Source organism: Ciconia boyciana, chromosome 4 (genome assembly GCF_034638445.1).
Source record: "Ciconia boyciana chromosome 4, ASM3463844v1, whole genome shotgun sequence".
In the NCBI taxonomy this organism is placed as follows: domain Eukaryota; kingdom Metazoa; phylum Chordata; class Aves; order Ciconiiformes; family Ciconiidae; genus Ciconia; species Ciconia boyciana.
Window position 1 is genome coordinate 101,257,010 of NC_132937.1, and position 26,800 is coordinate 101,283,809.

General features: G+C 40.2%; 1 protein-coding gene across 4 annotated transcripts in view; it reads right to left on the reverse strand.

Moving 5' to 3' along the window:
• The window catches only part of MCTP1 (multiple C2 and transmembrane domain containing 1), a 291,466-nt gene that overhangs the window by 179,773 nt on the left and 84,893 nt on the right, over positions 1–26,800 (reverse strand). The gene's annotated exons all lie outside the window — the stretch shown is intronic.

A 26,800-nucleotide genomic window follows, 5' to 3' on the forward strand; every position in this document is an offset into this window, starting at 1 on the left:
CCATATTACACAAACTCATCTGAAACCTGAAAGAAGACTATTTCCAACAAAACCAGGAAGCAGAAATAAAATAATTTTTCAGTTCGGTTCCAATTTAGCCCAACAACCGTTATTCAGCTGGGATATTTATTAGCTGGAAGTCAGGTGAACCCTTTTACATTAGAGGTGTACACAAGGCAAGCCCATGATGGACACAGGATGCTCTATGAGAACAACTACCAACAAACAGCAGAAGGGGTAACTTCTAACTGCAAAACACTCAGTATTACATTTTAAGACCAAAAATCAAACACAGTATTACTACATGAGCGTGTATTAAGCACACTTATGGAGCTAAGCTGTTAGTCTAACAATGTGAAATAATACGTTTACTCACTTTTACAGAAGCTCTGATGTTTAGACACGTACTGAGACATCTGTCATTCTGGAGACATACAAGACCGAGGGGAGCTGAGGAGGAATGTGCCCTTGCCCACGCCTTCCGCCACTGCCACATTATGGGCCACACAAAAACCAATGCAAAGAGTCTGTGCATATTAGCACCAAAAAAATCAGTTTTCTGATGCCTGTGACTAGTATCTATGAGGAGTTTCTGCTACCCAAGCTGACACAAAGCCCAAACTATTGTCAGGAGGGTAATGAAAGGTTTTTATTTTTTTTTAAACTCCCATTTCTGCAGCATATAAAGAAAAAAATTAATTCAATTTTCTCCAAAAAAAAATTCTAGAGCAGCTGAAAACTCTGGCTGCAGCTACATCATGAAGCTATTCCCTGCTAAACCCTTTGCGATTCAGTCACATGAAAAGTTAGGCAAGTACTTCCACCTCTGTTGTTCACACCGTGAGAGACACTTCACTGTGTTTTCCAGATTTAGCAGTTAACAACTAGATGAACAAACTATTTTTTACAGGTGAACAAATGTCAAGCATGTAAAAGGACTGTAAGCTAGCTGACAGGTAGGTACATGCGGGTAGCTGCACACCCGTAATAAAGGAAAAAGCTATCTAATTTTCATATATCCAATTCTTCCACCGTATGAAGTGTTCACTGGTCAGAGCCCAGTTCCACCTCAGCATCCATGAAAAATGACGCCGCTTTCAAAGTGACAGGATGGCTACAATCACCACCATTCCCACATCATATCATTTTTCACTGTTTGTTAGAAACACCCTACAAAACAAAAAGATAGTGAATCGGATTCTGGTCACTAGGCATTACTGAAGTCAGGGGTAAATCTGTTGAAGTCAGACTAGCAATTTATGGCTAAAAGATGAGAATCAGTAACATCATTTGTCCTATCTGCTTACAAACTGCATCACAAAATTTCAGGTGAACTCATTACCTTCTCCCAGACTGAGACCCTGAAGATTACTACCATTTTTGCCACGGAAAGCTATCTATCACCCTTTTATATCACCATGAATACCAACACTCTCCTTCAAAGCTCTTAATCTTTCTAACAATTAATCAGCTAAACCTGAGAAATCAATGGCTTTGCTGCTTTCCTACAATTTATATACCATACACTAGCATGACTTTGTGCCAGCAATTCAGGGGATATAAGAGATTTAAGGAACCCTCTGCTGCAGAAAACAATTATGACTTCACAGGAACAGATCCTCCAATTTTATATAGTTTGTTCAATGCCAAAACTGAAAATATTCAGCAGTTTAAAAAAAATAATCTACACCTGTAATACACTCCCCCTTCCAAAAGGGGAAAAAAAAAATCTTTAGCAATGCAGCCCGAAACTAATATTTTCCTATACTTAAAAGTATATTTTGGAAAGGCATATGAACTAGATTGAAGTAATATTCTTACTGGAGTCATTTAAGCAACAGGTTACAGCTCTGTTGATTTGCTGTTTCATTTCAATATTCTGCCAGAACATACTGATAAGATAAGCAAAAAGCACGTATTTTTTCCAGCATAAAACAAAGCCAAAAGCATCAACACTTCCTTTGGTAAAAAAAAGGAAAAGGGAAATGTAACAGGAGTCGTATAAAAGGAGTGACAAGAGAAGCTGGAGATCTGGCTGCACCGACTGCCCCTGTGCTGGGGTCCTTGTCAGGAAATGGGATGGTGAAATAAATGGCATTCCTTTCATAGTTGCGTACAATAGATGAAATGAAATCAAAGTGTCCTGCAAGGAGGAAGCAGCAGAACATCAACACTCAAGGGTTCACAGCATGGCATGAACTATTACTAGCTTTCAAACAGAAAAAAAATACCTAAAAGTTTGAAGCAATGTAACTGTGTCTTCAATATTGCATAAGCAGAATTTTCCACTCCAGTTACTGCCTCGCTCAAACTGATTTCTTCAGATCATTTTCATTTGTCAAAGCTTCAGGCTTTGGAAACACCTCCTTGCAAGAAATTCAGAAATTCTGCATATCCAAGTGGCTGTCAACTCCTTGTTGGTGCAACTAATGGGAACTGACTGTGCTTCAAAGTTATGACAATGAAGTTAAGTGACACATGATTTTTAATTTCACTGAAAGTATTTACCGATCTAATTTAAGAGTTATGATGATCATGTCCTAAACAGCACTTCATATGCTAGTGTTCTGGTGGATGGCAAGTCAGGAAGAACTGAGGAACTTCTCAGTAAAACCAGTTATACAGCTCACTTGATCTCATTCATCCTATTTTCCCTATTCCCTAAATAAAAAGGCAGGTGTATAATGTGAATCCATTTCAATAGCAATATAAAAGAACATTCTGGGATTTTAAATATTATTGGAAATGTGCAGAAATTATTAGTAGCATTTTATATGTACTAATAATGTGCTTTTTGATTAACCACGTATGTGCTTCGGGTAAGACTGGCTACTTTGTTAGAACTTTATCATACCACAGATGTTTCCCATAGACAAGATATGTGTATTTATAAAAAATGTGAAAAGCCTCAGCTGTCGTTGTGAAGATTTTGAATTGGATAAAATGTACTGATGAACTTTAAAAGTCAGATTTTGCATATGTGCTCTTTATCACACAATGGCAACAGTGCATACATGCTAGTCTGAAATGTCCCGATTACAAAGAACTATGAATTCAAGGTTATTTCTGCAGAATAAATACATTTTTAAAGTTAGCATTAATCACATACATACACACACACATTTTTATATATGTCGGTATGCTCTGAATATGACCGTCTAGTTTATATAGTCAGGAAATACACTGTGGCTAAATAGTAGTCACAGATGCATAAAAGAATAAGCCTCTCTCCTGAGTTTTTTGGCTATGGCTGAAAGAGGAATTTAATCTGCTTATTAAAGAAAACCCTTAAGAATCAAATAGTAGTACTGACCATTTACGTCTGCAGAATAATTGAAATATTTTGGTGACATCTGTACTAATTGTTGCTCTTAGATTTTATTTGAAAGCAACCAACAGCAAATGCTAATTTTCAGTATCAAGCTGATTACTGTCAACAGCTTGCGAGATTTCCTTCTGAAAATGTAATGAATAGATGCAGAAATAATAAAAGATATAATCATGTTAACATTTTGAAAGTTTTGGTATTCAGAAGTACACTTCAAATCACTTGTTCCAGCTGAAGCACTAAACCTGTCTGGCAGCGAAGGAAACCAAATACCAATATTGACAAGGCAATGAGAAGAGATTCCACCAAGTTCCTCCTTCCATCTGCCTCCACACCTTGTTCCTGGGATGGAAAACTCAGTTTGCTGCCATTTATTCATTCAAATCTACTACAAAATTTTACTGCAGCATCACTTATGGAGACTACGATAGTAAAGCAAACAGAAAATAAAAACCAAGAATCCCTTCTCCCCCAAGATTACAAATCTGTTCTTGAATAAAGCAACCACAGCTTCCCTCCCAGTCTTGTTACACTCCATCCTGCCCTCCTTGCTCTCCACCCCATGTTATTATCCTCCCTTGTTATTTCACAAATTAAAAGCTCTCGTCTTGTCTCTTCTGTGAAAAGCAACTGCTGTAATCATGCCAAATCCTACTGGGTTTATCAGTGTTTCTTACAGACACAACAGTTCACCTGCATACAACAAATTGTAAGCAAAGGGATTTAGACTGTAAGCTTCTCAAGGACTGATGAAAGTCTTTGTTCTCATATATAAGTAAGAGTAGATAATTCTTTGCTGCATTTTCCAACTTTTATTCCTCGTTTCATCCTTAAAAGTATATTGCCTCAACCTCTTTGTAACGGATTGTGTAACGTTTTTTTTGAAAGTCCAAATACATTTTAGCACTTTGTTTCCCCTTGTCTGGTACTGCTTTGATAAATTCAAAGCTTTTTAATTTACTATTGATGAGCAATTCTTTCGTAGAAGATGTAAGTTTAAAACTACTATGTCTGGTATTTGAACTATTGAGTTATGAATTTGTAACTAGAGTTTGATCAAGATCATAAGTACAGAAATATCAATATCAATCCATTGTCTTTAAAATTACCTAATTTTGCCCAGCAGTCTTGTATAGCTACTGCTTTTAGCTAAACATGTTTGGGCTAAAAATTCAGCTGGTTTAACACTCAGATTTTACTCTCTGAACGAAGTGATTTGTTACTGCTTTGCTCTGAAACCATCGCTATTAGCACCCTTTTCGCTGACAATGCTTCTTCATTAAACCAGGAAATAGGACATCCAGAGTAGGTTCTTCTCCAATGGCTTTCACGGTGGGAAATGATACAGAGAAACCCCTGTGTCCTCACCAGCGGCCGTACAGTCCTTCGCAACAGGACGGAAGCTTCCCTAACCACTGCAGGTGCCTTTTCAGGGGCAACTGGTTGCTGAAGGTGAAGGGAGGGATGGGTTGTGTATAGTTCCCTTCTGAACAGCATTACAGAGGAGATCAGGAATAAATTAAGTAGGTATGCTAGATAAATCAATGCAGCACTTCTGATTTGACATATCTAATTAAAACTGCAGATCAGGACAATGGCTAGGGTATTCCTATTGCTTTCTCTTCAAAAAACCCTTTGTGATGCAGAATAAGAAAACATTCTGCTTTGTTTAAAATAAAAGAAAACAAAACTATTTTCTACAAAAGATACCCACATTTCTAAGTCACCCTTCTAGCTGTTCAGCAGCAAACTACACAAAGCATCCAACAAAAGTGGCCTTAGCCCTGCAAACATGTATAAAAATGCACACATATCTGAATACAACCAAACACACTGGACTACTAACCCTCTATCCCTTCACAGCACTGAGCTCTTCTTGTGTTTTCATTTGTGCAAAAATTGGCATTGTGAAGTACCATTTCAGAAAACTAACAACAAAAAAACATTTACCCACAGCATGGTTGCAACATCCAGTATAAATGGAAGCTTCGTGTGTATTGGAGGAAAACATTTTCTAAATATATTATCTAAATTGCTTTGCCTTTACAGCCTATAAAATTCCGATGCTTATTTATGTAAGCCTGAAAGCTATGTTAACAGAAGAATAATTTATTCCTGACTGCATATAGTTATCTGGCATTGTCTCTATTAAAGCACAAGAGAAAACTTTATTTTCTGGCATCCAGAAATAACTTGCTTTTCAGAAGCAAAATATAAACCAGGAAGAACTGGTTCTGACATGTTCCCAGTTAAAACTTCTCCAGTTCAACCAGTACTATTGGAATGTACTGTAAGTACCTTTCCAGAATTATCTTTCCTTGCTGCATGGAAACGAGTAACTGTCCTGAAGACAGCCACACGGTTTCAATACAGTATCGTAAGTATAACTACTTGCCAGGGACTTCACTGGATGGGGCAAAGACATTTGCAGGCAGCAATTACCATCAAGATCACTTTGATCTGATCTGAAGAAAGCATTTCCAAAAACTGGAAATTAAATTCATCTTAACTCATATTCAGGTCAAGTCCACAATCAAAAACACAGAGTAAGAGTCTCCACTACTGAAGGTTTCAAAGTCTCTAAACAAGACCGAGAGTGTCTAACTGTCCTTGTTCCTTTAAAGGCATTTTCTTGCGTGATTTTTAACAGTCTTTATAGAGCTCATCACAGAAAGGCTTCCTACCAACAGCAGTTAAACTGGTAAGTCCAGAAGTAGTTAAACCAAAACCCAGTGTAAGTACTGCAACAAATAATGGCAGAGAAGAACTTCCTAGAGAAAAACAACTTGTAATGAGGACAGTCAAGTGCTAACCATGTAGATCTTGGTCTTCATTAGGAAAGCCTATAAACATCTAAGAGATGGGTATTAGTTCTGATATGTTTATGCACATTATTTTTTTTCCTAAAAAACCCCACAGCCTTTCAGCTATTATATTGCTTATGAAAGCTCCTTGCTTCAACACCAACATCTACTGCATAACCTTTCATACAAGATGAGACGAAAAGTAATGACTACACACACATTTTCTGCAGTCATCTATCCAATAGCTATCCAAATGTCCATATCTGAGCATCTTGCAGGATGAGAACCTCAGGCCACCTGCAAGATGCCAGTTAATGAGTAATTCAAGGTTTCCAATTTTCAACATGAGAAAATATAGGTCTTTCATATTTAAAAGATGTGTAATACTATTAGGTTTAACAGTCTGAAAGAAGCTGTTATTGAAGTCATTGGGTTTTCTTCCTACCTATGGCAAAGCCTAGAACTGTTGCATGATACTTAAAGATAATCTCCACTTGTCTTGACTGACCTAAAAACTGCTTAAGTACAGAAAAAAATTAATCAATGCTTTCTGGAGATAGAAGCTGCAGTGGCCAAGCATGTTGTAGCTAATTTTCACATTACAGATGACCAACAATGCAGAACTCCATGTTGGGAATGACGATTGATGCTGAAATGTGAGACTATTGTCCCATGACACAAGATCGCAGCTAAGGTGAACATTTTCACAACTGCAGGCATGGATTTACTGCTCAGGCCTTTCAAGAACTTCATGGAGGCCCCAGTGACGGCAGCCAGTCGGTATTGTCATTCTGCGGCCCTGAGAAGTAGCTGAGAATGGCAGAAACCACAAGTTCCAGGGTGGATACCCAGGATGGTGAGATGAGAGAAAGTTGTAACCAGCTCAGAAGTAGTACTGTAGATCTACTGTTCCTTAACGTAATCCTAATATATACACAGTTCCCAGGAGAGAAATCAGCTGTGATGTGGAATACAGTTTGCTTTTGGGTTGGAGAACAGGAGGAGGCCCAGTCCTCTAACAGCAAAACCCACTGTTGCCTGGTCCATACCCCACGCAGAAATTCAAGCCTATCTTTCAGAGACCTGACAAATTTTAGGTCTCGCTGCTATAAGACGGAAAAAGTGAGAAAGTAATCTGCTCAGAATTTCTCAGAAAGGTCCTGAAATCCTGTGAAAATGGGGACTGGACCCTACCAATCCCCTCAAGTATCCATCTGAATCTCGAATTGATTTATCAGATATCAGAGGGGGAGAAATACCTTTGCAAACAGCACAGACAAACCCCACCCACGACAGTCGTACTGATTGCCTAAGCAGAAACAAACCCTTTATGAGCAGTGGTATCCACCGCAGGGCACAAGTCTCCAGCAGTGCACACATCTGCTTATGGGCCGGTATCACCAAACGCCAGATAAAGTGCTTTCCCGTGGGCGTTACTCAGTGCGTCTCTGGCAAGTATCAGAGAGTGACAAGACAACTCCCAGGTCCAGAATAAACCCCTGCCATCGTAAATAACTAATCAAGGGCCAAAGAAAATGAAATGAAATGCAGGCAGCTTTCCAACAGAATGCCTGTCTGCTGACTGGTGAAGCAACGATGAAGCTGTTCAGGTGAGACAGTAGCAAATGTAGAACATTTTTCCTCAAAAGTTTTACTACTTATTTTCTTCTGGTAATTTCCAGTGATAGGTTCTTTTTCTAAAAAAGATGTAAAAAGTTTATTAAGCTGTATATTACAATGCCTGAGTCTCTGGCAGGGAATCGATGCCTAACCTTTGAAATTCTTGGAGGCCTGTTAACCCGAGGCTGTGTGCCAGTGTGTCAATCCTCCCGGGCGCCACTGGCTGCTGCTTTTCTGGAGTCCGTATTGAATGCCACCACCAGTAACTGCTTCCCCTCAGACTGCTTGGCAAGCTGCCTCTTTTTCAGGTTGATGCCAGTTCTCTTTTAGTCCTCCAACAGTTTTTCAGTAAAACACAATCTAAGAGAACTTCATTTATTGAAAAGCATCGACAGCCCACAGTCTTAGAGCAAACAGTTTCCTAGTGGGTGTATGAGGCAGCGTCACTATTCTCCTCCATTGGTGACCGAAGATCTTATGCTGTTGTCCAACAGACAGCATGGTCTGTGACCACAGCTCTGTCATCCGGAGATAGATGAGGAAATCTGAGTTATTAGCTGGTTTAGCCCTTGAGTTTTTTATGGGGGCAGCTCATAGTTCAAGAACTGGCTCTTCAGAAAGATGTTTCCCTTCTCAACTCATAAAGAGATACAGTTCTGATTCATCTATAATTTGTAAATATAGTCTACTCTGACAATGATGCCCAAGGAGACCCAAAATTTTGCAAGTGCTGGAAACTATTCCTAAATGACACCAGTAATAACGAAGCATATATGAACCATTATCATACTTAGCAACTCTTAGTTTAAGAAACTCTTCCTAGAATGGGGAGAACAAAAACAGCTGATTGTCATCTTTCAGGAGGCAACCGCTCTCCTTCTCTCATTAATTTATGAAAAAATGTCTGAAAAATTATGTCAAAAAATTATGAAAAAATAATTTATGAAAAAAAATAACTGGAGAAGCTATATGTGGATGGATGATACCAGAAAATTAAGTTGAAAATTCATGCGCAGTCAGTACCATTGGAATAAACATTCCCATCAATTCAAGTCTTCTGACAAAGCCATAACCTAGTACCAACAGGCCAGTTCTGCTAAAGTGACAAGTGACAAGACCCCCATAAGGCATCCTGACCACTCAGCTCAGGAGAACCAGTACCAGCACTGGTGACTGGCAAACATGTCCTTCCTTCCAGTGTCTGTTGTTCACACCACCTGAACCTCCCCCACCTTTGTGAAGCACATAAATATGGTGAGATTACTCATACCTCTGGAAGAACATATGAACACTACAGGGCTCCACCTTACAGCTGCACTAGCACAGTCCCTGCCCAGACACCACTGGCACCACACCTGGTGAAGGGCCCGGGAGAAACTGAAATGACAGACACCTCTTCTCCACAGCCCAAAAGCCTGCCATAAATTTGATCGGACTGTTCACCAGTAGCCTCTACTGAAGTCTTTCATCCCCGGTCTGAGTTGCAGGCAGAGGACCTGCTATCCCACCACAGGCACACTGACGTCCCATCAGATAGAGAGGAAATCAACATCTTGTCTTTCTGTCACTTAGCCTCACAGCAAATCCCACAGTGGGAGACATAACACCAGTTCCACAAGGTAAAACAGAAAATAAAGAAATAAGCAAATCAACTGAATGTTAACTACCAATTTTTAAGGACAAGTGATGTCAGGGGCTTGGAGAAATGGAGTGCTCTGGCTCAAGCTGCAGCTGGAGAAGGAACCGGCTTACCCCAGGAGCTACTCCTTCTCCTAAAGCGTCAATGTTGGATGTGGTAGCTCCACGTTTGCCTCATTCATCGCTGCTGACGAGGAAGTTATTCAATCCAAGTGGACTGGCATATGCCCAAACACAGTAGAGTAAGGAGAAGAATTTATTTTCTTCCACAAGCAGACAGCTTGCTAGAAATCTCATGGATATACCCAGATAATTAGAGCTGTCTCAAACATAAGTGGGCTCCCAGACGAGATGCTTTCTTTGCACCATTACTGAGGTACTTCATTTGACCTAGCTACACGTGCATCTTGGTGGTTTCTCCACCTGGGTTAATCCCTTCAAGGAGTATTGTTAAACAGAATGGGAATTACTTTGAAACTCAAGGTGATTTGGTCAAGTCTGATGAAATTTGTTGCAGCATCCTTCTCCCTAATCTCATTCCCTACCCTGTCCCCTTCATCCATTTTCATTTCAGAGGGAAACTGAGCAAAAATTGCTTATAAGGAAAACCTATAATCACAAGGGAGAAAGGTTTACTTTTAGTTCTGGAGATAATATAGGATAATATAGGATAGGATAATATAAGGAGGATACCACTCTTCATTAATTACTAAATAACAAAGAGTATGCAAAATATTTCTAGATATTTCTAATATTTCTAAATTTTAATATCAGATTATTCATCTTACTTATGAAAAAAGTTACCACCAGGCTAGCTTATCCCACAGGAATGTGGAGCTGATTACTGGCCTCAGCCTTTAGTTACCAGAATTTCCCACAACTGTTTAAAAAGTGATCACCTCTAAGTGAAAGGTAATTTAAAAAATATACTACATGTGTAAAGGGCCTTGATAAACTGATTATAGAGTAACACTTCAAAATCTATTTTGAGTGTAAAATAAAACCCTAGAAAAAGTTGATTACAGGGAGTTTTCCATGACCCCTCCTCCTTTTTTAACAGCTTATTTTCAGTTTTAGGAGGTCACTCAACACTTCTTCCCCTCCTACTCAGGACTGGTAAGGCCACATTGGCAGTGCCAAGGCTCCCCGGTATGAGAGATGCAGACATACTGCAGCAAGTCCAACAACAAGTCACAAAGATGATGGAGGGATGGGACCGTCTGTTGCATGAGGAGAGGATAAGAGAGCTGGGGCTGCTCCGCAGGGAGAAGAGAAGTTTCCAGTCCAAGAGGGGGGTCCTACCTGTCTGTATAATACCAGCCAGGCTCTTAGTGGTGCCCCGTGACCAAAGAGGCATATAGGACATTTCACTTTAAACATGAGAAAAAGCTATTTTTCCTGTGTGAGGGTGGTCAAACACTGGAGCAGGTTGCCCAAAAAGTGTCCCTGAAAATATTCAAAACCTGCTCTGACATGGTCCTGGGCAACCTGCTTGAGATGACCCTGCCCTGAGCAAGAGGTTCATCTGGGCTGTCTCCAGAGGTCCCTGCAAACCTCGGCCATTCTGAGATTCTCTATTGCTTTGAAAGGTCATAATAAATAAAGTACATGCTGAGCTCAGCTACCTTTCCTTAAAGTGCTGTTGTGCCTTCCACTTCTGGTTGGACTGGTATGGCAGCACTGCAGTTGGCATTCAAAACTACGATCCTCTCCACCCCTTAAGAGCAGAGTATGTCCAAGATAGCAAGATATGCATAAACCCTGAACACTTCAAGCCTTAATGTATGCCTTGCATTTAGGCTGCAGTGCTCACATACGTTGTAACCTAAACCCTTCCCCTGCACATTCCAGTCTTCTTCTGCAAAGAAATCCTTTATTTTCAAAGGTACAGCAAGACATATTGTGTATGACTATATAAACATGAAGTTGCTTCCTGCATGCACTTGTCGTGGTTTAACCCGGCAGGCAGCTAAACACCACACAGCCGATCGCTCACTCCCCCCCAGTGGGATGGGAGAGAGAATCAGAAAAAAAAAGGTAAAACTCGTGGGTTGAGATAAAGACCATTTAATAGGACAGAAAAGGAAGGGAAAAGAATCATAATGATAAAAGAATACACAAAACAAGCGATGCCCAATGCAGGTGCTCACCACCCGCTGACCGATGCCCAGCTGGCTCCCCAGCAGCGGCTGCGCCCCCGGCCAGCTCCCCCCGGCTCCTCGCTCAGCGTGACGCCATACGGTGTGGGACATCCCCTTGGCCAGCGGGGTCACCTGTCCCGGCCGCGTCCCCTCCCAGCTCCTTGTGCCCCCCAGCCCCCTCGCTGGCAGGGCAGTACGAGAAGCTGAAGAGTCCTTGACCAGTGTAAGCACTGCTCAGCAACAACTAAACCATCAGTCTGTTATCACTAGTATTCTCATCTTACACCCAAAACACAGCACTACACCAGACACGAGGAAGAAAATTAACTCTATCCCAGCCGAAACCAGGACACAGTTGAGAATGGAATTACCTGCACTCTCAAAAATCCCGAGAATATAACCTTTTTCAAAAATGAAACAAATCTGCTTCTTTAAGCAGAATAAATTAAAATCATTATGAAACACATTATGATCTGACTTTCACCTGTGCAGAATTATTCCGTTCCCGGGACAAGCAAATAGAATGAGCACTCCTGTACCATTTTGGTTTTAAGAAGATTATTGGAAATTACATGGGCTGTCTAAGTACATTTTTGCAAGTACACATGCACTTGCACTCCTGAACGCATGATGCACACACAAAGTAAATGGGGAAATAAAAGCAGTCTGTAAGGGGATGAAAATACACTGAAAATACAAAAATCAAATATTTTTTTTGTCCAAGATAAACCTTAAATTCCTAAAACCATCAAACTGTGAAGCATTAAAATGATGTCTGCATTTCCTTTTTCTATTTTTTCCAAAGACTAAGTCTCAGGTAGACGTAGCACTATCCTAATTTCTGACAACTAACATTTCTATCATCTCTAGAGAAACTTGCAATATCATGCACAAAAATCCTCTCACTTGCCTGAAGAGTGCAGAATTACACTGCAAGTTATGTCAAACATGGCACATGAAGGATAACTCAGTTGGGAACTAGAGACAGGTGTCACATCCATATCAAAGATGATCTGTGAACAATTAGCTGTCTCCATTTCAAAATGAGATAAACACCTGAAGCCAACATATATGCCATATGCATCATTCCCTCGAAAAAAAAATCATCTTCAGTCATTGTATTTAAAAATACACTGTCCACATTTTCACAACAGAAAACCACACTAAAATATTCCTAATTTTCCATATTATTATTCATAATCAATTATATACATAAATATAGACACACTTACATAACCTAGGTTATTCAGAAGTAGTTTTATATTTAAATTATATGTCAAAGTTATATTTTAAATTTGGGGAAATACAACTATCAGAACATGGCATTTGAATTATTTTGAATCAATTTTAAAGCAAATTCAGCGATAGTGTCACTACCAGTAAGACAACACTGCTTCTAAGAGGAAGCTTCTAGTGCTTGTTGTACTCACAGTTCAAAAGACCGATGTTATGAGGATAACACTAGTCTGTTAAAGACAAATGACAACAACATTTTAAAAATAAGATTCCAATTCTACAGTCAAAGCTAGATTTACTTGACCATGTGCTGCCTAGATATTTAGATATGTTCAACTGCCATTAAGGAATGACAGTGTGTTACAGCCACAAAATCCATAAAAATCCACAAACTACTCAGCAGAAGACAGGCATCTGAGAGCAATTTTAAAGGAAGAATGACCTTCAAACTACCTTCAAACTACCAAACCCGTAACTAATTAAATAAACAGATTCTTCTGTTAACATGGAGAATTCAGCAAAAGAATGACAACAGTGAGATTTCAGAAAATCTCCTGTATTCTAAACTACCACAGACGTTAGTCTACCTGTGAGTGAGTGATGCTTCTCTCCATGTGATTTTGTATAAACTGAAGAAACAGTTTTCCTCATTCTGTATTATCCACTTAGGGCATGCCGTTTCCATCAAAAGCAAACATTTAATTATTTTCAAAACAAACTCTTAAATTACCTACATTTTAAAGCAGGATGCATATAATACTGTATCAGAGCACGTTAGACCTTATAAAGAAATGAAATTCCTACCTTACCAGGTCCAAATTGAGAAGTTTCTCCAGCTTTCACCTATCTAAAATAGTATTACAGGAGCAAGTTAAACATCCTTTGCTTCACCAAAAGACACCTGCAAATCTGAATTAGCCTTCCGAGCTGACAGCTGCTCAGTAACACGGTTCACCTCCAGCTGGTAGCAACAGCTCTGTGCAAATATCATTTGACTACTGCTGTGAACTGCAGCTACTCAGAACGAAAGTAAGATAAGTCTTGATATGCGAATATGTTTCAACACATATTCAGAGGAAATGACTCAACTATCTTCACATCTTTAAACATTGAAAGCAGCTTCCTCCCCCCTCCCCCACTGCAGAAGATGGTGTAAACTGACGGGTTCTATGGTTATTTATTAAATATTGGCGTGAAACAAATATTAAAGCTCAACTGGTGAACATTAAATTATAGAGCATCCTTACACTTTCTTCCAAATAACACTTTGAGCAGAGAAATACTAAACGTAAATGTTTGTTTTAATAAATGCATATATACGTATTCCATTAAAATAAAAGACTACACATACTTTCTATCTTAGTATATTAATTCTGAAGATATTTTGAGATTTAAAAGCAGTATTCAGATACCACCTGATATTAATCTCATAAAATTTCAGAAAAATTCCTTCTCGGCCATTATAGAAATATCAGAATCTGAAAAAGAAGGAATTGAGATAAGAAGGAAGTGATAAAAATGTAGATTTTATTCAACTGAATTTCAATATACATTCAATTATAACTGAGTAAGTATAAGTATTCCACAACTGGAGACGCATTGTTATTTGTTAGGCATTAGAGCCTGTGCAGTCTTACATACCTTTAGTATGACACTTTATTTATTTCTTTAATCTCTACCCACTGAAGAAAATCTTGCTTTAATTTAGCTTGAATCTTGAATATGGAAAAAGAAACGGCTCTCCTTAAAATCTCTATATGTCTTTTACATTTTGTTGTCATTTCTGTTCCTTTAACATCCCTCTGTATCAGACTGCTTCTGATGTATGGGTTCTCAGTTTTCTGGGGTTTGGTTTTTCTGCAGTAAACATAGTATTCCATAGCCGATGAGAAACAAGCACTATTTGGAAACATGGATTCCCTCTTCCTAGATGTCTCCATTCCGTAAGGACGCTCCTGGATGCTTGGGACCCCCTCTCAGATTGGTGCAGTTCAGACAGGAATATGCAAGTCTAGATTTAAACCCAGTGGCGTGATTTTGAAATACTAGCTTTAAACTTTATGGATAATCAGAAAGCACACAGCAGACTGCAGCCAAACGGGCAAACCGGTTCTCTGAGGAAGTCATTGAAATAAGTGATTTCAAACACGGAAATAATTAATTTAATATGTATCATTAATGGCTGTAATGAAACACTGCTAAGAATTCCAGATTCTTCCCCCAACAGCACCCTGCTACAAAGCAGAAGAGTTTGGTGGCATTAGTTATCACATATCACACCATAGCCAACTTGCGTACTAGACTTGGTCAGAATGTTCCACATTTTTCTTAAATTTAGCTTAGTTTATCACTTCAAAATAGCAGAGTTAAATAGACTTTTGGCACTCACTTCACGACAAAAAAATAAAAATCACTCCTAAAGAAAAAAGAGCACATACCAGAATCACTCACCTAAGGAAGGAGACTGTGACTACAGGTTCTGGTAGACCTGGATGAGATGCGACACACTGAAATAATAGAAATCATAGGAAATGGGTGCAGAAGAAACCTCAAGAAGTCATCACTCCCACAGCATGCAGAAAGATCATATATGTGACATATATATGACACACATGTGACCACATATCTGACCTACCAAAATCTCCATGCCAACAGGTGAAGACAACTTATATTTTGGCAGACTTTTTCTCAACACCACCACCCAGAGGTAACTTAGGAAAACAGATTAACAAAGAGTAAAGCAACTCCTTTCCCTACTACAAGATATATTTCCCCTAGACCAGCAAAGTTTTATTTTACGAAGTGATAGGGAGTGATGGTTTTGTTAAGATTAGGATCTGTGTAGCTTTTGTGGCTGCAGATACGCGCACCTTCCCTTGCCCATATCATTTAATCCCTCTACACCTCATTTTTGCCCACCAGAAGCAGCGTAGTAATTCCCCCTTACTTTGCAGATGAATGGCAGAGCACTCAGATATTGCTGCGAGAGGGTCCACGAAAGGAATAGTAACATTTGTTATCTCCCTGACTGCAGCTCTGGAGAACAATGACTTCATTTTTAAGTAGCACATATGTTGCTGTTCTCATTTAATGGCAATTTCCAAAGAGCCCCACATGCTTTCCATAGAGGAAAAGCAAACAATGAAGGACAAAACACTACAAAAAGAAGAAACTGTAAGGCGTACGTTTTTTAAAGCAATGTCACCTATCACTGCTGTCTGCCTTCAAAGCAGTAAACCCCATCTGCTCCAAACTAATAAATACTAAAAGACAGGTTCTTATATATGGTCAAAATCCATCTGGGAAGAGCTCTTTGCCGAAGTGGCTTAAAGATGGTAAAACAGCCATCACTTTTAATGATGATAAAAGAAAGCACTTTGCTACTCAACAACATGCTGAAACAGGGATGCTGATGATGGGGACCCACCCCAATGAGCTCCTTAGACTTGTGGATAAAACAGGGAGATGCAGACCACTAAACTTCCCATCAGGCGCGCTCTTGGGAAGGTATCCCCTTCTTGACTGATGCCTCCTGAACTTTCCGTCATCCAGCCAGTCCCAACAGCCACTCTCCTGAGTCCTCACGCTGAGGGCTTCCCCCAAATCGACTGATGACTTCTCTTCCATGCCAGCAGAGGGGGGAAGGGAATCAGTATGGACAGAGAAATGCCATCCAGAGTGCTCAAATGGATGCTGGGATGAAAAGGTACGATACTGAGCACCCCACACTACAGCATACACGCAACGGTGCGCATCTCCCACAACGGTGGAAGAAAGTCTTTTTTGGGTCTCCTTTTTTTCATTTCAGAATGTGCCTCTCTCCTTAGTTTCTAAAGGCACATGATGATGTATCGTTACACTAACAAATGTTTTGCAAACTTTGTTTTTGAAACCCTATAAGAAATGTTTTGCAAATTTGGTTTTTGAAACCCCATTGCAATGGATGAGAAATCAGTTACCTGGAAGGCAAAACAAGTCTCATAGCTCTCTGCTATCAGAAGTTAAACAGCAGACAATGGACCTGCGACACTGGATAAGGTGCGTTTAAAATGTGCATTTTCTGATGAAGCCCATATGCCAATAAACATACATAATAAAAACACTTTCTACAGAATCCATATACATGTTTCAGTTAGATGACTTAGGTTTTGAAACAATCATCTGAAAAGGTTCTTTACTCATATTAAGAAATAATAAACTGTGATTAACTACACCCTAATCTATTTGAGTAACGCATTGTACATCGACCTGAAAGAGTGGAACAACTTATTTCAGACTTTCCGCTTAGACAACAGCAGTGTTATTTTTCTTCAGAAAACTTTACAGCTTCGTGAGCAGCATCCAGTTTCCCAGAGTTTGCTGCACCATTTAAAAGGAAAATACTGCCTACAAGAGTTTTGTAATGTTACTTCTCAATTTAGATTCTAAATTAATACAGAATTAATGAGATAGTTAGTATTGGTATGATAAGGGGAAAATAATTTTCAGTTCATGAAAAGACAGTAATTGTAACGTTGCAACAACGTCTGATTAGAAGGATACAAGCATATTGCATCCAATATTAAACTGACAAGTACTGTATTTCTTTCAACTCAAGAACTTTGTTTAATATGATAGCATTTTTTTCTGAATTTCACAGAATGACTTTCACTGCTGGTGAATGCCTAATCTTCTAATCACAGGCACATTTAGCAGCACTTGAGTTGCCCCGCATGCAGCAGAACAATGCTTCAGGCTGCACAGCCTCAGGCAGGGAGAATGCTGCCCGGCCAGCGCTTCTTCCTTCTTCCTTCGTTGGCTCTGTGGGGCCTTAATTTCATAACGGAGAGAGAATGGCAACCATAACCATTAGCGACAACAGTTAACCACAAATAATGGTACCAAAACCATGGTGCAGCTAGTGTGAATAATTTGCGTGAGTTAAACTACTAATGCCAATTTCCCTATACTTTTACTAATGTCTCTGAGTGTCTTCCTCTGCCTAGTGACAGCATACTTCATCTGAATTTCTTATTAATTACATCTGCCCACGTGAATTGTTTCTGCAGATGGAATCAAATACACTTTCATAAGATATTGAATTTCCTGCTGAAACACGGAAAAAAAAAAAAAAATATTTCACCTCCAGCCGTACCCCTACAGACCACTAAGGAGTCAGTTGCTGCCAGCTGGGAAGAAAAAAACCTGAAACCAGCTACTCCTTATACACGTGGAAGCCTTGGAAATGATTACGCTGGTCCTGCCCGCTGTGCGCGCACTTTGCCAAAAAGCAGCCATGAGAGTGCGTCTTCCAGGACGAGAAGACCGGGCTTCTCATGCCTGTCTGCCTGTTACACAAAAGAAGGGTGAGGAGGATGAAGAGGCCCTTGATACAAATCAGGACAAAAATTTCAAACACAAGGACCACAACTGACCTTCCAGGAACTTCACAACAAACTCTAGAGATAGGGAGCGCCAAGTCTGGAAGAGACACAAAAGGTCATCTACGAATTTCCCAGGGAAGATACCATCTACCAAATAGTCTGCTAGAACTGAGTTATAGTGGTCTCCATCCCATCACTTACACTTTCACGCTACTAGCCAATAGAGAGTAAAAATGCTTCTCACAGTATGTTGTTCACAAGAGAATCGCCTGAGGTGGGGATATTGGAGAGGCTGTTAAATCAATCTTTAAGAGAGGAAGACATAAATACACAATCTTTAGACCAACAAGAGTTCTAGAAGGCCTGGAACAGCTGCTGCAAATGGGCACTGATGCTGGCACCCTGTCCTGTGCCACCACGTTAGGCAGAGAGCACGGCTTCACCGAACTTCTGCAGCAAGCCCACTTACCTGTAGAGTCAGCAGCCTACACAACAGCCAAGCTGGCAATAAAGCTTTAAAAACCAGAAAGATTATGCGGTAATGTGCTTGTATAGAGAAGTGTGGAAGAAAGAAAAAAACACATCAAACAACCAGAAAACCAGACGGGGGTCATTTGTTTTTCACTTTTTACATTACTAATGCAGTTTATAGCAGTTATCTGATCCTCTGTGGTATATAAACACCTAAAGGTTTTGGGAAGGCCACAGGAATACAGCAGTTTTGCTCACCTACTACTGGTACCTACTGGCACCGACCTGTGCTTTGCTCATCTGAAAAAGTGTATTTGCTTGCCAGATAGACCAAAGCTGGTAAGTTCTAAATGAGGTCACCAAAACCAAGCTGATAGCCTGCTACGACGAGGTGACTGGCTTGCTGGATGAAGGGAGGGCAGCAGGTGGTGTTCATCTCCACATTAACAAGGCTTTTGGCACCATCTCCCATGATATCCTTGTCGACAAGCTGACAAAGCGCGGACTGCATAAGTGGACAGAAAGGTAGGCTGAAGACTGGCTACATCCCCAGGCTCAGAGTGGTGCGACCAGCAGCACAAGGTCCAGCTGGAGGCCAGTCACCAGCGGTGTACTCTGAGGAGCAATACTGGGGCCAGTATGATTAGCATCTTCTTTAATCACCTGGAAGATGGGGCAGAGCGCGCCCTCATCGTTCACAGACACTGCAAAACTGGTAGGAGTGGCCACCACACCAGACAGTCATGCTGCCATCCAGAGAGACCTGGATAGGCTGGAGAAACGGGGAAGTGCAAAGCCCTGCCCCCAGGGAGGAACACCACCGTACACCAGTAAAGACTGGGGGCCAAACAGCTGGAAAGCAGCTCTGCAGAGAAGGTCCTGGAGGACAGCAAGCTGACCGTGAGCCAGCAACCTGTCCTTGCAGCAAAGGTGGCCACCAGCCTCCTGGGCTGCATTAGACAAAGCATTGCCAGCAGGTCAAGGGCGGTGATCCTTCCCTTCTGCTCAGCACTGGTGAGGCCACATTTGTAGTGGTGTGTTACGGGCTCCACAGTATATTAAAAAAAAACCCCAAGACATGGAGTTACTGGAGTGAGTCCAGCAAAGGGCCACAAAGATGATGAAGGGATCAGAGCACCTGTCATATGAGAGAGGCCGAGAGAGCTGGGACTGCTCCAGCTGGGGAAGAGAAGGCTCGGGGGATCTTACCCATGTGTATAAATACCAGATGGGGGGAGTACGGAAGATGGAGCCAGGCCCTTCCCAGCAGAGCCCAGTGACAGGACAAGGGGCAATGTGCACAAACTGAAATACAGAAAACTCCATTTGAACACGAGAAAAAGAGGTTTTTGCTGGGAGGATGGCCAAACACTGGACCAGGTTGCCCAGAGAGGTTGTGGAGTCTCCATCCCTGGAGACACTCAAAACGCAGCTGGACACAGTCCTGAGCAACTGGCTCTAGGTGACCCTGCTTTGAGCAGGTTGGACGAAATGATCTCAAGAGGCCCCTGCCAACCTCAGCCACTTGGTGCTTCTGTCAAAATCTTTGCATTTTTTCTGATAATGTAAAAAGAACTGTTTGGGGACCCGCTGATTAGAATATAATTTTTCAAGACACTTCAAGCTAACAGTCTTCCTATGTTTGCCAATGAAGTAATTATCAATAATAAACTAAGGAACCATATAATAAAGGTCAGTTTAAAAAAAAAAAAAGTAACAGTAGGTCCAAGGAAAATGCCTATTAAGAAAAGAAACAACAGGTATAATTATTATTTTATTACAAGCTACTCAAATATTTGGACTTACATTCTCTAAGCTGCATACAGATGTTTTTGCATATAGATGTGTACAATAATACAAACAGTACGTACAAAAATGTAACAAACTAGATTATTTAAGACACCGGTTTCCCATGCACTTTAATCATTCAGTGACTGCTTTGATAAAGATGACAGGATAATGCATTTTCTTGCTCCACAAGGTATTCTGAAATTTCTCATTTCAGCTGAACAGACTGTTGTGCACAGAAATGCTCACTGGTATCATTAACATACATGTTGGTCCATCACTCACCACAGCGCTCATATTCAGAGAAAGGCTTGTTCATAAACCATATGCAGTGGAGGCTATGCAAGCCATGAGCCTCTGCTGTGAATCTGCACAATGATTTAAAGATTTGCTTTGTTTCACTTAAGATTGTGTTTCTGAAGCAGCTTGTTCACTTTAAAGGTATACATGATCAAATGGTAGGTAGGTTTAGGGAAAGGGGCAGGCTTTGGATTTGGCATTCTGATAAAATTACACCTGCTACAGTACAAAGTTAGCCCATCGCGTGCTCTTATAAATAGTCTTAATGCAAAAGCTGACCTCGGTTGTTCAATAAAATAAATTTTGACAAATTTTACTATTGGACTATTTGCTATTTGACTTAGACTGTATTCTGTTTTAGACCTCACTATTAATTATCAGGTACTGTGCTTTATGCTTTTCAGGAGAACTGAGAAGTAGGATTTCATAAATTAGAAAGTTTCATCAACTTGAAACACCATCTTACATGTCAATTTTTTTTTCTTTTAATTTAGCAAAAGGATAGCATCTATGATGACTCAATAGTGGTGGAACACTGTCAAAAACAACTTACTAAATTGACATTACCATGCCCTCTTTTTAATGCTCAGCAATTATTCTTGTAGGTTTCTAAATTTCACTTATTAGTATACATACACTAACCACTGAAGAGTCATCCTGGGATGACACCTGACTTTTGCTACACTATGATAAAGTCCAGCTAACAGCAATTGTATGCTTCTACTGCTTACAGAAAGGGGAGCAAAAAAGTACAACCTATAGAGAAAGCTGTCTCTGCAGTAGATTTGTGCTTGGAATCAGATGAAAATGTCATTTCTCTCCTTTCTACTAGATATAATCTTTTCACAACTTCAGGTAATTTAAAGTTCACAGAAGAGAGAAGGGGGTAAAGCAACTGCATGTTCTTCCTGAAGAGCAAAATGAAGTTTTGCTTGAACTAGAAAATACATAACCTATGCCAACATAAACATAGTACAGACAGATGCACTCTAGAAAGAGTCACCATGTCCCAAGCTACCGAAAACCAAAGCATACTGGAGCATCTTATTTTTCCTCTCTTACCAGGGAAAGATAGCAAAAAAGGAGAACACTCCTTCCTTTAAAGCACTGCTGAATCATGCAAATGCAAAATGCATTTTGATGCATTTAAAACTTATGTCCAAAAAAGGAAATTATGAGAACTAATGGAGTTCTACTTATTATTTATTTTTTAAGAATACATTTACTTATACTCAATTAGGAATTTAGTTTCATTGCTCACGCATAATGGAAGGTAATGTCTATAGTTTATATCAGTTCCTGGAAATATTCCTCCAGGCCTTTCTGGGTAACATATATTGAAATCCATTCCAGAGCTTCATTACAAAATCAGTTTTCATTCATGTCTGTGAGACAACTGAGTACGACTTGAGATGATTTTGGTTACACTACTGCCCTGCTGTATAAATCAGACAATCTGCTCAGGTATGCCTACACACAGTGCAATACCATGCAAAAATCCCTAGCCAGCCATGAGCAACCTGGTTCCAAAATGAGGAGCTCAGAGTTGGGCGCGGATGAGCAGCTCCATGCTAACACACATAGAAATGCCCCATGGACCTTAAAATGTTATTTTTCTACATTGCTCTTTGATGATCTATGAAGCTCTATAGTGACATGTAAATAGGAGGAGCCAATTCAGGACAACACTTACATTTTTTATACTCTCCCATAAACACACTCTTAAGCCTCTATCACAGTCCACGTGCAAACTGGGTTAATATCTCTCTTCACATCTTCACACAAATGGGATAAGGCAATTCTGATCAGCTGAAAGATCTGGCAGTATTTCGGGCAGAATTCACATCCCGGGTTTTTTTCCTGCCCTGTGGCTTGGAATACTTCTAACACAACATACTTGATATGTTTCTTGTAACTTTCTTTGGGTAGATCTCTTCTGTGTATTTCTTCTGCCTACCCTAACACCTTTCAAATCATGTGAATACTTGGGGGAAGAAATCTATTTTGATAGCAGCATGACAGGCAAAGCTACCATAGATCTTAGCACTTATTTCACCTATTGTATGGAAATTACAGCTTTCTTCCCCTAATTCAAGAGCTGTCTAACTTTTTGCAGGAGGATTTGACAGTAGGACCCATAGGTTTTAACTTGGTAGCACAAGGCATAGGATTTTGCCCTGAAGACCTGAAAAAGTCAGTTTGCCCTTAGTAAACTAAGTGGAAACCACAGCTAACACACAAGAACACAAACTCAGATTAAACCCTTACTATTTCCATATTAAGAAGTACATACATTATTTGAAATTTCTGGTTCTGTTCCTGTCACCTGTAAAATACATCTCGCAGCTCAGCTGAGTAAAAAACTAACCAGAGATCACACAATAAAGAGCTGTTGAAATGCTTATGGAAAGGGAACTCCTGGTAAAGAATAAACCCTAATGCAGGCGCTCATTTAGCATTTATTGATGTCATTGTATTTCCCCAAATGAGAGATTAACATCTTTGTAGAAATTCTAGGTCTATAACTACAATCTTGAATAGCATTGATTCCCCATTTTAAAACTTACAACTTTGAAATGCACCAGCACTTTGTAACCCAACTTGAACTTCCAGTATCTGATGCATGAAGGTAGGGCTCATGTCTGTGTGGAGAACCAAGTGATGCAAAAATGTTGAAAACCTACATACACACACTTGCAATTCTGCTAATGATTTCTTCTTTCTAATAGCCAAAGGCTTTGTCAACTAAGTACCCATTAAAGATGACATGGAAAAGAATCTTGTACAAGGTCTTGCATTTTACCTAATTTGAAAAACCATTAAGGATTTTGAAATAAGCAGTTATTCATGTAAATGAGAGACTATCCACTTACAGTTAAGTACTTAAGTACTCAGGGTTACTACTTAGTACTTTAGTACTAAGCTACCATCTTACTAAATGCTAATGGAATTTTAGAAAAAGCTCTATGAAGAACAGAATCACCTCAGTTTAGGTTTGTAGCCCTGGTGCAGTGTAACTGCTGAAGAAACGAATTTGGTACAAGCAGAGTCTTGAGAACTGAGACTGGTTCACACCTCTTTATTCTAACCACTGAAAACATACAGTGTAGCTTCATAGGCACAACAGGCAGTTTCTGTGTTTGTACAGATCTTTCTATTCCACTGGTTAAAAATACTTTTTTTTAACAAATATGGCTGAGGGTACAGTTCAGATGTCAACTGAACATGTGTTATGACAGATGTTTGTTTATGACAGAATCCCAAATTAAGGGAGAAGGAAGAAGGCCCAGAGTATAGCATGACAGGGCACACTTCTGCTACAAAAAAGCCATGGGGGGGGGGGGGGGGGGGGGAGAGATCCATGCTGAACTAAAATAGCCTGAAGTCATGCTAAAGCAACTGAAACTAGGGGGTTTTGAGTGGCTTTATAGACTTGTGTAGAACACCTTGTAGAATACACCATGTTCATCAATTACACCGCTTACAAACTTAAGACAACTATGTTTCCAGAACTGATTAAACAAAAACCTCAGACAGCACAAATATCTCATTCACCTAAGATGCCCCATTGCATCCCTTGACTTTATAAAGGGTGTCATACTTTGCCCTTTACTATAAAGCAGTCGTCTTCAATACATCAAAGACATGACCACCATGAAGGCGCACCAGTTAACCTTCAGGACTTTCCTTCTATAGTAACCACAGTAAAGAGGATGAAAGCTGGGACACAGCCACTAAACAGAAAGGGACATAAAAACTGTTAGAAGTCATACAAAATTCATAAAGATACTTCCTCCAAATCAATCTGGCACCAGACTTTAACTTTTGTATTAAAGTGCAATTTTGTGTGTAATTTTGTGTGCAATTTTGACCAAGGAAGGCCATTATAAATAGCACTGTATTGTGTAGACGTAAGGAAGGAGACAGTTGAGACTCTTCCTCCGGATGTGGTATTGCATCTCTCTTTCAAAGAGAAAGCAGAGATGCTCACTTTCAGAAGCAGTGCTGGTCTGTGAATTGCAAGGGCACCTCTCTGACATTCAGCTCTTCAGCTTGAGGAGGTGCAGGATGTTAAGTTTCTCGTCAAGAAGATATTAATAATGAGATGTTAATGCTAACTAATAGGTTAGTACTAGGTGCCTTGCCATAGCCACCTGTGTTACGTAGGGAGCCTAAATGTTCAACTCAGGACTGTGCTTTCTGGTATCAGGCCAGGCACTTCTGGAATTTGCTGTAAGTATTCTCAGAAACCTTTAAGTGCTTCAGGGACTTTTGAAATCTATGTGTACTGTTTAATTGTTGTTACAAAGCTCCAGTATCAGAATGCTCAATCTTTCCATTATCACCTTTCAGTGAATTTTTAGATAATTCCTCCTGGACGGTACGAACAGCGTAAGTGCAAAAATATAAAACTAATCCACCATAAAAAAGTATTTTCTGTGTTAAGTCTTATTCTAGAAGAAGGAAGTGGGCATTTTCTCATTTTAGTAGCTTGCATACTTTTTTATTTTCAAAGAGTTTCTCTATGACTGTATGGCTTTTTCTTCATTTCCATAATGATTCCTTCCACATAATCAGAGAGCAGAATTTATCATGAGCTCCGGGGAAGGACTGGACCCAAGAGGTTTCAATAATTGAACAGACTGAGCAAAGCTTTGATTTGCTACGATAGCCATTTCCCAGTCTGGCAACCTGAAGAGCAGCTCCTTTTTCTGCTCACATAAAAATGCATTTATGACACTCCCCCAGGCTTCTTCCCAAATCTGTGTTGGATTCACAACATCTTTGTAACTACAAACATTCAAGACGGACTGCTGGAGACAGCATTACATCAAATAGTTGCTTCAGTGTTTTTCAAGGCACAGTCATTGCACAGTACAGCATGTTTTACTCACTGGAACACTGCAGACTTTCCTGGAAGAGAACAGAGAGTGCAGACCCTCTTCATCTCCTCTAGTGAAGTAAGACACCTTGTAAAACCATCATTTTAACAGGCTGTATTTTAGGACTGCATTTTAATTTGTTCCTCGTAAGTAGGAAGGCGTACAATTTGTACAAACACTTAAACTCAGGGACAAACACAGAGATGGCTTTTTGTTTAAATAAGTCCAAAGCTTATCACACTACTAATCATTTATAAAAAGTCTTCTGAACATGTAAGTGCATATATTTGCATCTTTTCTTCAACAGAACTTAGATTTTATCTGGAAAAAAAACATTCCTACCTCATGCTCAGCTTTCATCTGTCCTCATGCTCTAATTAGCCAATTAATTTAGCAAACAAGACTTAGAACATATCAAAGGGACAGCACAGGCAGCTTGCTTTGTGGTCACACAGCAAGCTTATACTTACACTTGCAAATGTAAGATTTTGCCTAAGAAACAGACCAAGTATTTTCTACACAAACTAACACAGCAGGACTCTTGCTAAGATCAGCAGTTAGTACTAGATCAAAGTAAGACTTAGGTTTCCTACAGCACATAGGTATTTTCTTCAGCATGTAGGCTGAATTCAGACCTCACAGACTAGAGTCCATTGCAACTTCACAGGCCCTCCAAATCCTCCTTATCTGCCATCTGTCTTGGAGGGTACCTGCTCTCAGGCATTATCTACTGCTGTTCCTCTGAAGTTAGATACTAGCACAGGCCTTCTCACTTGTGCTGAAAACTTTGACACCTATGTCCTGCCTCCACAACTCAAACCCAGCTACTCCCCTACCTAATTCACTCGGCACTGTCAGAACTCACCTGAGCCTTTAGGCTTTCACACAGTCATTTGAAAGGTGCAGGAGGTGGCTGTGATGGCAGGGACTGCCTTTCATAACACCATCACCCAAGGGGTGAGAGACCCTGGCTCACCCACAGGGCCCGAACAGGGGACCCCAGTCCCACAGCTCTACCCCACCGATACCGCCCCAAGGACCAGCCAAGAGGACCACCAGTCCCAACCCCTTCAGCTGAAGCTGTGCGGGAGGGAGGGAGAAGGGGGAGGAAAGCAGTCACCCACAACTCGCCCCTTCCTCTCTGTTTCTATCTGTCTCCTCCAGCTTGCTTTAAATTTCCATCCTGGGAGAGGAGACTGGAAGTCAGGACTACCTTCTGGAAGGCACG